The sequence below is a fragment of the Mesoplodon mirus genome (assembly GCF_964341445.2).
Source record: "Mesoplodon mirus genome assembly, chromosome: 13".
Lineage (NCBI taxonomy): Eukaryota > Metazoa > Chordata > Mammalia > Artiodactyla > Ziphiidae > Mesoplodon > Mesoplodon mirus.
Window position 1 is genome coordinate 34793529 of NC_138989.1, and position 13187 is coordinate 34806715.

A 13187-nucleotide genomic window follows, 5' to 3' on the forward strand; every position below is an offset into this window, starting at 1 on the left:
GTGCTATTTGTAAACAGAGAACAGCATTACAAAAGAAACTACTGAAACTGATTATTGTAAGGTCTGATTTAATTGTTAATATTATTTCTGGAGAGCAAATCAGAGCCTTGGAACAGATAATCATGTGGATCATTTGGACTAAAAAAAGTATTATGGGTAATTAGTATTTTTAAGTGCCTTTGATTCCATATTTTGAGGAAATACATATTACCATTCGTGCATTTATATTGCATTACAAAATAAAATATTAAAAGGCAAAGTAAATAAAACAGAAAAAAAACCAAATCCATCAGATTGAGGAGAAGAAACTAGATTATTAAAACCTAGAATATTAAAAAAACAGCTGAATTCTATCATAGAAATGTAGTCAAATAGCAAACTATCAATATATTATATTTTAAAGAAGTGACAGAGAGGGTCCCCTCATGAATTTTTTTTCAGAGGATCATGTGGAACCACTGTGGATCATTTCAATGAAAAATGAATACCAATGACATTAGTAAACCAACCCAAGAAAAGCAGCTCTTTCTTTCCTTCAGCTTCTGGCTACCCTTCCTCTTTGCCTTTATTACTGCAGGTGATAGTTTCCTAGTGTTGCCATGACCAAGTACCATGAACTTGAAACAGTACAGATTTATTATCTCACAGTTCTGGAAGCTGGAAGTCTGAAATCAAGGTATTGTCAGGGCCAGGCTCCTTCTGAAGCCTGGAAACAATAATCCCTCGTTGCCTCTTCCTAGCTTCTGGCTGTGTCCGGCCGCCCTTGGCATTCCTTGGCTCACAACTACGGCACTTTGATTTCTGCCTCTGTCGTCACCTGGCTTTCTACTTTCCGTGTCTTCGCGTGGTTGTCTTCTTATGACGCCAGTCATATTGGATCAATAATGACCTCATTTTTAACTTGATTAAATCTGCAAAGACCCTATTTCCATGCAAGGTCATGTTCACAGGTATTAAATTTAGGACTTTGACATATCAGTGTGGGAAACACAATGTAACCCCTAACCCTGCCACACAAGGTAACAGTTGATCACAGAAATGGAAAATACAGTCGGGTCTTCATTGCACTGTGGCACCCCTCACAGAGGCTCAGAAATGAACTGAGCCAGTCTGAAAAGAACTGGATTTGTAATAATGGCAGTGGGCCGAGGTGGTATGAAAATTGGGGGGGGGGGTGGGGCAAGGAACCTTCTGGGAAGTATCTTCTGTGAACTTTAGAATATCTCTCCCCTAGAGGCAATCAAAGGTAGTCACAGCCGTGGTGTTAACTGACATCTTCTAGAAGATGCAAAAAAACGGGGATGCTTTGGGCAAGAAATTCACTTGGACCCTCAAGATCTCAGTATCCTCAAATGCAAACCAAGCAGTGGGATTCTGCAACTTCCAGAGTCTCTTCCACCCCCTTTATATCCCATTCATTTACCTATTGGGATGCATGTCACATCAGATGCACGACGCTTTGGGTCGTGGGGGATGAGATACAATGAGTCCTGCTGCTCGAGTCCTACCAGGGACGAGGAGAACAGAAAAGGGTAGAGCCACAGGGGAGGGTGCGGGGAGTGCTCTAAGGAGGCTGAGGATAGGGGAGGTGCAGAAATCAACTTTCACCATGGAGTCTTGGACCCATCTCCTTATTAGCTTCAGGGCTGTGGGGAATCTGCTCTGAAGTCACTGGAACTCTTTCATTTTGCTTCCACCTGCTGTTATCTTCCTTTAATGTCCTGGAGCCTGTTTTTACAACCATCCTATATATTTTTTTTGCTGTTCAGAAGTTTGAAGAGCAGAAAAAGGTGAACACACAGATAGTGGCTAAACTGATGGTAGAAAGGTCAGGTACCTGAGTATCAGAGTAGTGACTGCGCTTTTCTTCCTCCAAACCTATGGAAATTCCAAATGGTACTCAATTTACTAGGGGACACCTACTACACTGAAAAATGTTTTTCTTTTCTAAGGATGGAGTTTCACCAAACCATCTCTGTCACCCTCTATTCTTTAGTAGGCAAGACAACAGCTCACTGTCATTCACACACACCTTTCTTCCCTGTGCTACCATCACCTCCCCCAGACTTATTTGTCATAGTCTGTTTGTCTCCATTCATTTCTCCCTCATCTGCTCCAGGAGCTCCCTTTCCCCTTACGGTCCACATATTAAGCTTCCATCATACTCAACAACATAGGTGTCTTCGTGATGTCTAGTTTAATGAGATTTCAAGAGGTACACAAGGGAAAGAAGGGGAATACACTAGGAAAGCAAAAATTCGGACATGACATAACTCATAATCCATTCTTTTCTTTCTTGATGATGTTTTGACTGGAGCTCATTATTTTTCTAGTTCGAAGCATTCCATCCCTCATAAGAAAAAAAGATCCCCATATCCTGGAATTCTAGTTCCCCAAAAAAGAAAACTATATTTTTGTTCCTACTTCTTTGACATTTAAGTCCATTTTTTTTCCTCCTTCCTCCTCGGCAATTCACAGCTTTAGGGATGAATCATAGCCATGAACCAAGATAACTAAAATTAGCCAAGTGAGATGGGGCAAACATTTTGTTTGAGGTTTTCAACTCCCATCTTCTCTCAGGAATGTTGGAGAAGAGGCACTCCTACACTTTCTTACATTGTTTTTCTTCTTTCTTTTCTGTTTTCCAAAGGCATCTTGAGAGCTTATTTCTGAGGCTAGTTTTCTTCAGCTACTTAATGTCAATGATTGTGTCTTCAGATAGATAAGGCCTAAGGTCAGTTGAACATTCTGGAGTCAGAAGGAGTCTTGAGACAATGAACTCCATCTTTGGGCTGCAAAACTTCTGTAGCTACTCTCTGAGGACCATTATCTCTCCCACTCCCTTCTCTTCTCCCACAGATAGTAACAAATCCCTTCCCCTCACCGCTAGCTTTTCCTTCTTTCTTCATTATTAACTAACAATGAATTTGAAATGGCATATCACCCAAGAATATTAATATTTTCAAAAAGAACTTCTGAATGTTTAATAGTAAATTCTCAGGCAAGTAGGAGAGAGGTTTGGAGGCCCAAGTTCCCTCAAAGCAGGTCACCACAGCTTGGCTCTGATGAGGGATTTAAGTCTTTTACTTGGATTTGCTATAATATGCTATTTATTCTGGAAAGGAGACTCCTGTCTGCTTCCATGATTAGGTAAAGCCACGTCCAAATCCCATCGTGGACTTTTATTCAATAGACTGTAAAAAGAACTTTTAAAAAATGACGTTAAGTGAGCTGTCATGTAAAAGATTCTAAAGTTAAATTCAAATAAATGTCCATTAATCCTAAGCAAATAACACTTTAAAATCTCTTCGTAGTTCTTTATCCCTTCATCCAAGCACTAAGAAAAATTTTCTCCTGGAAGAAGTAGTCAGCCTCTGATATTATAGACTTTGAAGCTCCTCTGAAATCGGTGAGATGGGCCCCAGGCTTCTGTGCATGCTTGGCTCTGGAGAGGACCCGTCAGAGCTCCCAGCAGTGTGGATAATGTATCTAACAAAAGGCTTCAGGAAGATTTATTTTCAATCCTAAATGCTAATTTATTTTCAGGATGGTTAATCCTTGAAATCATCCTTCTTTTTCTAATCCTGAAGGTTTTTTAAACAATAAATATCTCTGTGGCTTTTGGCAACTGGTTTGATGTCTCTGAGTCCCACCACCCCCTCCCAAATTAAATGAGAGTCTCATGCTCTTAGCTTGGATGGTTTCACTTAGATTACTCCCTCTCAGCCCCACCCCAGCCCCGTGCAGACAGCATTAGCTGATCCCAGAATTAATGGATCCCAGCACCCTCCCAACTGAGTACAGACTGGGCCTCAGATCCCTTCTCAACACAGAGCTTCAACCACACTTCTCATTGACCAGCCATGACACAAGGTGCTACCCCTCATCTACATGGTCTCTTGAGGAAACTTTCAGCACTAATGTGTATAATTATAAGGATGAAGCACAAAGCACTGGCAGTTCACAGTCTGAAGACAAAAGAAGGTAGTATTGGTAAACGAAATAATTTGAGAAGAGACAGATGGGGTTGTTCTCCTTCAGCTTTAATTCTGGAGATTTAAAATGAGTCAGCTCTACATCAGGAACCCAAAACTGTAGCCTCTTGCTGGAGTGTCTTGTTTTGCTTATCTATGTAGAAGTTTCCTTCTCCCTTTTTTCTCTCTAGACACACTACGTCCTCTGCTGTTTCTTCACATTCCACATGCCCCTCCCACCCACCTACAGCTCCTTGTATTCCTTCTCTTCCCAGAAAAAGGAGGGGGCACGGGCTATGAAGATGGAAGCATGGCGATTTTTTTTTCCTAAGGATGTGAACCATATTGAAGAACGTAGCCACGTACATCTTTCCTTCTTTGTCTTAAGTGGAGGGAAATGTCTCTGTTTTCCTTTGTTGTCTGTTTTCCCCAAATGCTTTGATATTCCGCTCCTGTCCCTCAGTAACTGTAACATATAGCAGCAGATGCCCCTTCCAATGGGAGGATGAACAGACTAGCATAACCCAACACTACAAAATTGTGAGTTTACGTCCTCTGTGACATAAACTCAGGATAGTTTCCCATCTTTCCCAACCGTAACACTGTCTTCTTATATCCTCTATCCTCCCAACCCCTCCCCCCCAAAAATAAGAAGAAATGGGGAAAAGTTTAAAACAGGGAAACTCATTCATTTACTCATAGACAAATTATCTAAATACCTTTGAACCCACTGCTAGAAAAAAACAGCCTGGTCAAAAGACAAAATAAACAAACAAAACCACTGGTACAAGAAATTGCCTATTATATTCAGCCCCTGTCACCATGCCCAGCTTAAAAAAAATAAGTCTCTCTTTGGGGTGTGAATACCCTCCTCCAAATGAGATGGGCATGTGAGTATCATAGTCTGTATCCTAGTCTCTTGCTCTTTAGCAAAGACCATTTTGGAAAGGAGCCTGCATTGATTGCACTGTCCCTGCAATGATCACAACCTCAGAGACGAACGAATTGTCTGTGTCTCTTTGAGGAAGGTGAAGGAATGAAAGGAAATGCAGATGCCTTTTAGAGAGAAGGAATGGAAAGTTTAGAACACAGGAGAGAGATTTCAGTTTTAATGAGGTCCTAAGTGCCTGAATGAATGCTCAGGGCTTACATTTCTTTGTCTTGCTTTGTTTTGATTGTTTAATCACCATAACTCCATACATGAGATTTTCCCCACTTTACAAATGAGGAATCTCTGTCTTAGGGAGATTAAATAACTTGTCCAAGGTTACATGTCAACTAAGGTATGAGGCCAGGGGTTGAAAGCAGAAAGAATAAAAAGCTGGTTGGAATGATGGACTCACTGAGACTGCAGAGATGAACAAAAGATATGAAAGAGGGTCCAAAATGGAAGAGAAAAGGAAGATCAACTGGGTGCCCAGGAAAAGGAGCCATTCAAGGCAGATATGGAGAATTCAGAGCAGATTTGAGGGGGATGTCAGAGGCTGCAGTGAAATAAGTTCTGACCTGGAAGTGCAAGCAGGCAGACATGCAGCTGAAACAGGAAGGACCTTGAGAACATCTTGACTCAGGCTTGGCCTGGGGTAAAGAAAGGAAAGATCAAATGACCAAAGGATTGAGGAGATTAAGAGTTAAGTAGGCATTGGCTGATGGGGTCATGGGGAGAAATGATGGCCTCTTGGGAGCCTGGGTTCAGCCAGGTCGGGACAAGTGTAGTAGCAAACCCGGGACTTGTGTGTGCTCTGTGTCTCTACAGTGTGTCAGCTGGGCCTTCCTCACATGCCCCGGCCAGGTGTGGCAGTGTCAACAAGGCCCTAGAGACAGTAGAGAGATGGGGGCAAGGGAAGACCCCAAAGAGAGTTCTGGAAACGAAAAGTCCTCACTCCTTTTGGGCTATACTACATACTATCCTGCCAGGGAGACTTCTGTTTGCAAAGAGTGTTAAAACTCCTTTCCTTTGCCCATCTGTTTGCAACCATTCCCTCAATTTCATATCTGTGTTCCCTGTTAAAAGTTCAGACAACCAGGTATAAAGAACACGCTAATAATAGTCAGAAATTTTATTCGTGTTTCACTCACTCATTTATTCATGTAATACATTTATTCAGCACCTTTAATATTAAAGTATTGTGTGAGGCATGTACACCTTGGTTTCAATAAATTTATTAAATGCTTTACTAAAATATGGTTTTCCAGGGTCAAGTAGGAGTAAATATATATATATATATATATATATATATATATATATATATATATAGAGAGAGAGAGAGAGAGAGAGAGAGAGAGAGAGAGAGTTGGATATACTCTCAAATGTAAAAATGGCAAAGGCAGGCACTGTAGAAATGAAAGGAATTAAAATTCAGAGGCTGTTAGTACTAAAGTTGATCATTTTGTTCAGAATTTTTCTCTGATCAGAAAAATCCACTTTACCTAACACGGGGAGGGTTTTGTTGTTATTGTTTGGGGATTTTTTTTTTTTTACAGTTTATTATTTTGTCAGGATAGTTCAAGTTATTAGCTTTGCTGTCATTTTATATCATTAAGGAAATCTCCTCATGGGCCTCAGATGGCAGGATTGAAAACAGCTCCTTGAAAAGGACCTCTAGGCAGATGTATTAGAAGCTGCCTCTCATCCTTTTTGAGGGAGGCTGGGCATAAGTCCCAAGTACATGTACCTTTACAGAGGATGCATATGAATAACAAAACCGTCAACATCCCTATATATAAAACAGAAAGAAATGAGATCAAAACTGCAGGCAAAGGAATTTAGGTTAACTGCAGGGAGGAACTTCTAACTGCAAAGTTTTTAATTATTGCATAAATTAATTTGGGAATTTTGAGAGCAACTTTCCCAGGCATCTTTTAAAACAACCTGAACTCCCTTTCTCTGAGCACATTGATAACTCTGCTTGGCAATTTGGGTGGAACAGACCAAATCTCTGTATCAGATTTTTCCAGCCTGTGGAGTCTAAGTCTTATCATGTACACTGATCCTATATTTTTAAGATAAGCATGCAGGAAGATGAGATTTCAAGGTGCCCACATAATTCACTGCTTCGTAAGTACATCACTTCTCTTCCTGACCCTTCTGCTTCAATCAACTAAATTACCATTTTCCTAAATTCAGTCTTGAAACGTTGTGGTTCACCTCTCACCTCCTCAAGCTTTAGGGCTTCCCTTCACTCACGTGGATGACTGCAATGGACCAGTTTGTCTAGCTGCCTCTAGCCTCTCTTGGCAACCACTCTTCCCAGAGACTTTCTACCAGGTCACCGCGAAATCATTTCTGAACCCCAATTGTCTCTTCACATGGTCCCCAACAGCGTTCAGAGTTTCCCTCTCCTTTGAGAGCTTCTTCCCTGCTTTCCTCTTACAAGGATTCTATGCTTCTATCAAATGGAGCTCCTAATTGTTCTTAGGGTCTATTTTGCTGGCTTCAGGCCTGTCCTAGTTGGGATAGGCTACATTATACTGGGAGTAAAAAACAACCCCTAAATCAGAGAGGCTTCTAACAACAAAACTTTATGTCTTGCTCATGCTACCTGACCATCTTGGGTCAGTAGAGAACTCTGCTCACCTTGGTCACCCAGGACCAAGTTATGGGTACAAAACCTCAACAAAGGCTCCCAGAGTCACCAAGGCAGGGCACGAGCACAGGGTCTTAATGCTTCCTCTCGCAAGTGGGACAGGTCCCCTCTGTTCCTGTTTATAGGCAAAAGCTAGTGACGTGGCAACGTCTATCTTCAAAGAGGGCAACAAAGGCAATCTTACCATGTGTCTAGGACATGGATGCACAAAACAATATTTGGCAAGCAGCACCAATGACTATCAAAGTCTGTCTGGACACAACATTTTTGGCTTACCGTCTCTCCCACAAGCAAAATATATTCATGCCCCACCACCATCAAGGGGGAAAAACCCAAAAGCCCCGTCCTGGCCCTATCATAGCCCCATCAACCTCAAAACGTATGGTCTGTGGGTGATGTGTGATAGCCTATAGAGCAGGGAATGATGCACTGGTCCAGATGTGGCTCCTCTGCATCTGGAGACCTGCAGACTCAAAACGATAAACGATTTGCCTCCCATACACCCCATACATAATGACAGGAGAAGGTCAAACCATCCACAATAAACATTCCCATTCAAAAAGGAGATGGGGGGCTTCCCTGGTGGCACAGTGGTTGAGAGTCTGCCTGCCGATGCAGGGGACACGGGTTCGTGCCCCGGTCCGGGAGGATCCCACATGCCACGGAGCATGTGTCTTTGGCTGTGTCTCTGCTCGCTCAGACTCTTCACCCTCCCTCTGCCTGTAAATCTGTGGTTCTCAGAAAGCTCCCTGTTCTTTCCCAACCCCACTGAGCATCGTCAGCCCACCTGGAGGCTGGAAGCTCAGCCTGGCAGGTACACATTACCGTGTTAAAAATATGATGCAGCCATGCCTCATACTGTCATCCATGCTGAACACGGGCCTATTTCCCTCAGTTCATCTGGGGAATCCCATCCTTTCTAGTTCTGGGAGGAGGAGGGAAGTGGATGTAACAAATCAGCCTTAACTACTCCTTTTAGAATTGGAGAAGGGTTCTTTCTTTTCAGTGATTGCGGTAACTGCTTCGCACCCTGTCCAACTTATCTGTGAACCCAAATAAACCAGTGAGGAGGATATATATTTGCTCATCTATCCTGATAACTAGGAATATCTTAATTTGCTTCCAAGCCTATTTTTCAGGATAAATAATTGTAGATAACAGTTTACCAAGTGTTTTCAGTACATCTCATTTGACCCTCCCAATGGCCTCAGAAGGAATTTAGAATTGATTTTAAACAACACTTTACAGATAATCGAAGGGTTTCGCATGGTTATGAACTTCACGAGGTAGAGCCGGGCTCTGCTTTTCACTCCAGCTTTCTTCCTCCCACTGCCTAGTGGAACTCTGGTCACTTTTCCCCCAGCAAGACTGTCCTCGCCATCTGGACACCATTCCTGACTTCCAGCTCCGAAACTTCTTTTAGTTCTTTGCACCACTTCTCTTTCCCAGAAAAAGCAGAGCTGAGAACTCAAGGCATAGATCCAGGTTACCAACTGCCTATGAAATTGCTGCCACCATGGTATCATCACCCCTGGGCCAGATTTCAAGAAAGATGGACACTTGACTGTGAGTGCAGGTACCTGAGAAGATCGGGCTGGTCCTAGAGATCGTGTCTGGAGAGGCTGGGATTAAAAAGCCAAGCTGGGACACTTTCCCTGGTTGTTTCCCTTGTTTCCTCCACTCAGTGAAGAAAGGTTGTGTCAGAGTTTCAGAGTGAGAGAAGCTAAGGATTAGAAGGACTGGCTACGTTCTTTAAGCCTGAGACTGTGCACTTCCTCATTTTAAGGAATCACTCAGCGGTGTCATCTGGGTCCAACTGGCCAATGAGAGCCGAGGGTTCACATCTCCTCCCAACTCCACACTTGGTTTTGTCACCCTGGTAACTTGATATTGGCCATGATGGGAATATTTATACCACGGAAATCAACAAACCCTACCAATCAGATATTCCTCCTCCCAGAGAGCCAGTTTTTAAACCTTTTCCTCTATGCCACTGTACATTATCTTCATGGAGTCTTGATTCTGAGATAAGATGAAAGAAAAATCTTAGAAGCAAAGCTGGAAAGAGCTTTAGAGATGATTCCTACCCTGTTATATTACAAATGAGGTGGAGGCCCAGAGAAGATCAGTGACTTGCTTAAATTACTGGGCAAGTTTTAGGACCCAGGTTTTAGGACCCAGGTTTTCTCATGCTCAGCCAAGAATTCTTTCTAGAGAAATCAAAGTTTTCAGCAGCTACATTCCCTGAGGGAGACAAGAGAAATATAAAATTCGGTCTGTACTGCAAATATCTGATTAAGCACCACCAAGAGTGATGAAAACTATTCTGTATCATTATTTGTAAGTTTCAAAATTACATTATGTATGTTACCTCAGCCTATAAGTGCTAGATTTGTTCAGGAAATAGGAAATTATTAGGAAGTAGAAATAGCAAGGGATGGCTTCCTAAAACAGAAAGGATTCAGCCTGGAATTTGAATAATTACTCAGAAGTAACAGACTGGGGAGGGCAAAGGTGTCTGAATATAAAGAAACCAAGCTGACTGATACATGAGGAGTATTTAAAAATGGGAAACTGTCTTTGGAAAGATAGTGAAGACTTTTATAAGCAAGATCCTTAAATATCCAGAGAATTCATTTTGTTTTAATCCAGTTAGTGAGAGTGAATTGTTGGTGACAAAAGGGGAATTAAGTGATGTTTTGTTTCAGAAAGATGGCCTGTATGATGTGGAGTGAAAAGTCAATTATAGGAGGGTTTTTCCTCCCATTTAGATGAAAGGTTATGCTATACTATTTTCACGGGTATCTACATCTAGATGGATGTTTTCTGACATCTCAGTATTCATTCTTTCTGTAGGGAGGCTTTATGGGTGATTTCCTTTTCTTTCTTGTGCTTTTCTCTAATTTTGTTGTTTTTTTTTTATTTGTGTTTTTTGTTAGTGTGTATTTAATTTTTTTAATTGAAGTATAGTTGGTTTACAATGTTGTGTTAGTTTCAGGTGCACAGCAAAGTGATTCAGAGTTATAAATATATATGTTTCTTTTCAGATTCTTTTCCACATAGGTAGTATATATTTAATTTTAACCCAAAAATTGATCTCAAAGAATAATAATGACTAACACCTAGAAGCACTCCCTACATGCCAGTACATATAATAATATTAATGGTAATGGAAAAGAATATGAAAAAGAACATATATATGTATAACTGAATGACTTTGCTATACAGCAGAAATTAACACATTGTAAATCAACTATACTTCAATAAAACAAATTTTTAAAAAATAATAATTCTAATGGTACCTATAAGACAGAAATTATTATAGTACTGGATTATTCAGTGAGGAAACTGGAACACAGGAGGTTAACTGACTTGTCAAAGGGTACAGAATTGGAGCTCCACAGCCAGGATTTCAATCCAGAGCCCATACCATGAACCACTATACTACGCTGCCTCTGGATGTAATCCAGAGACAAATCATATGCAGAGAGTTTGAAATCAAGTAAAGGAAGTTGCACTGATCCAGACATGAAATGCTAGAAGTGTAGACCAGGGTGATAGCAGAAGAGGTGATATACAGTTAAACAGGTAAATAAAAATATCAAAAGTCAACCAGGAATGGATAATTTCCCCTTTTATTGCTATTTTCTCTTGTTTATCACAGTGATACCCTACATCACAACAAATGCCATGCCTACGCACCTCTCCTTTCTGTTTAGGGATAATTGGAAGATTTCCTTTTTTATTATTGTAAAAATAACACTCGTAAAAATTTCAACAGCACCAAAGAGTATTTTAATAGTATGTAAAAGTCTTCCCTCCCTCTCCAATCCCTTTTTACCCCTCCTTAGAAGTAAGAATTGTAACCATTTCTTGTGTATCAGAAATGTCCTATGCACACATCAACACTTTCTTTACACACACCTATTCTACAATTTGTTCTTTTCACTTAAAATTATTTCTTAAACATTATTTTATATAAGTGCATGTAGATGAACTTTTTTAAAAAAATTATTTTTAACAACTACAAAGTATCCCATTGTATGTGTGTACAATAATTTAGGTAACCACTTCCCTCTTTTTTCAAAAATATTTTTTAAATATTTTTAATACTTATTTAAATAAATGTAATATTTAAAAAATTTTAAATATTTATTTATTTATTTGGCTGCGTCGGATCTTAGTTGCGACACGTGGGATCTTTTGTTGCAGCACGTGGGCTTCTCTCTAGTGTTGCACACGGCTCCAGGGCACGCCGGCTCTCTAGTTGTGACATGCGGACTCTAGAACGCATGGGCTTAGTTGCCCCGTGGCATGTGGGATCTTAGTTCCCCGACCAGGGATTGAACCCGCATCCCCTGCTTTGGAAGGCGGATTCTTAACCACTGGACCACCAGGGGAGTCCCTGTTGGGGAATATTCTGTATGCAAAGCTATAGAAGGTAAAAAGGGCTTAATTATAAGAAAAAGAGCTATTTCTCTTTGGTATTGGGATTCTAAATCTTGGGCAAGAGTGCAATAATGAGCTTAAAGTTTAAACGTTATTTTAATAAACATGAGGTCTTAGGATCTCAAAGCCCTTGATCATTTGAAGAGAATGAAAAGGAAGCAAAAAGCATGATATAAAGTGAAATATGTTCCCAGCCACCGAAATCAAAAGGTATAATCATAAAGGCTGCTTTTTCAATTCCTTGCATGCAGGACTGGGTTCTAAGACTACGCCACTCGGGACTTGAATATAAACAAGCTACCACTGGAAAAACAATCCAGGGGCCATTGTAAAAAGAAGTAGATTTTTGGTTTTGGGTTTTTAACTGACAATCATGGTGATATTTTATCAACAGCTAGAAATTTCCAGCTTCTTTTCCTTTCTGAATATATTGAGATTGGCTAAGCTGTTTGGAAGATAAGTTAAGATCTTTCTTCCCACTCCTCTGGCACTGGCTGTTTTGAAAAAAACAACTATCCTCTTAACGTAGAGGAAATACTTAGTATTAGCTGGAGGGAGAAGTGACCCTTAGGGTAAAAAAAATCTTAGGTTGTTTTGTCTTGTTTTCCCCAAATAAGGTAAAGCTATTAAATGCCTGTACTACTCAACACCCTGGACCTTCCCTGAGTTTGGTTAAGTAGTTGCCCATAGCAACCACCAACACTGGAAGAAGCTGAGCTGAGTACTGTGGGGAAAAAAAGGTCGTGAGCATCTGTCCACCTTCCCTGATCCTTTTCTATGCCCCGGAGGTAACTATGTTAAATCTAAATAATTTAAATACATTAATAATGTTTTCTGTGCTCCTTTATTTAAGAAACAAAAGCAAAAAAACACCTCTACTCATTCAATGACATGATAAAATACTGAAAATATAACAATTGTCCTTTGAGTCTGCTGGCTGCCCTGGACTCTGTTAAAGGCAGAGTACCAGGAAGCAGAGGAAGGCTGGGAAGAAACCCCACAGAAGGGGCAGCTCGCTCGGCCACACCCCTCTGTCTTCCTCCCTCTCCCATCATCGCCATGTCCACTCCTCAGGGGCCCACTAGTGACAATTAGATCGCAGCCCTGTCGATGTAAAAGCGGCACAAAATACGGAGAAAAGGCAGACCCGAGTACAGATCCACACTTCACCGCTCTG

At 40.9% G+C, this 13187-nt stretch overlaps 1 protein-coding gene across 16 annotated transcripts in view; it reads left to right on the top strand.

Moving 5' to 3' along the window:
• Positions 1–13187, top strand: part of DLGAP1 (DLG associated protein 1) — a gene marked incomplete at its 5' end in the record, with an annotated part of 321304 nt that overhangs the window by 68113 nt on the left and 240004 nt on the right. The gene's annotated exons all lie outside the window — the stretch shown is intronic.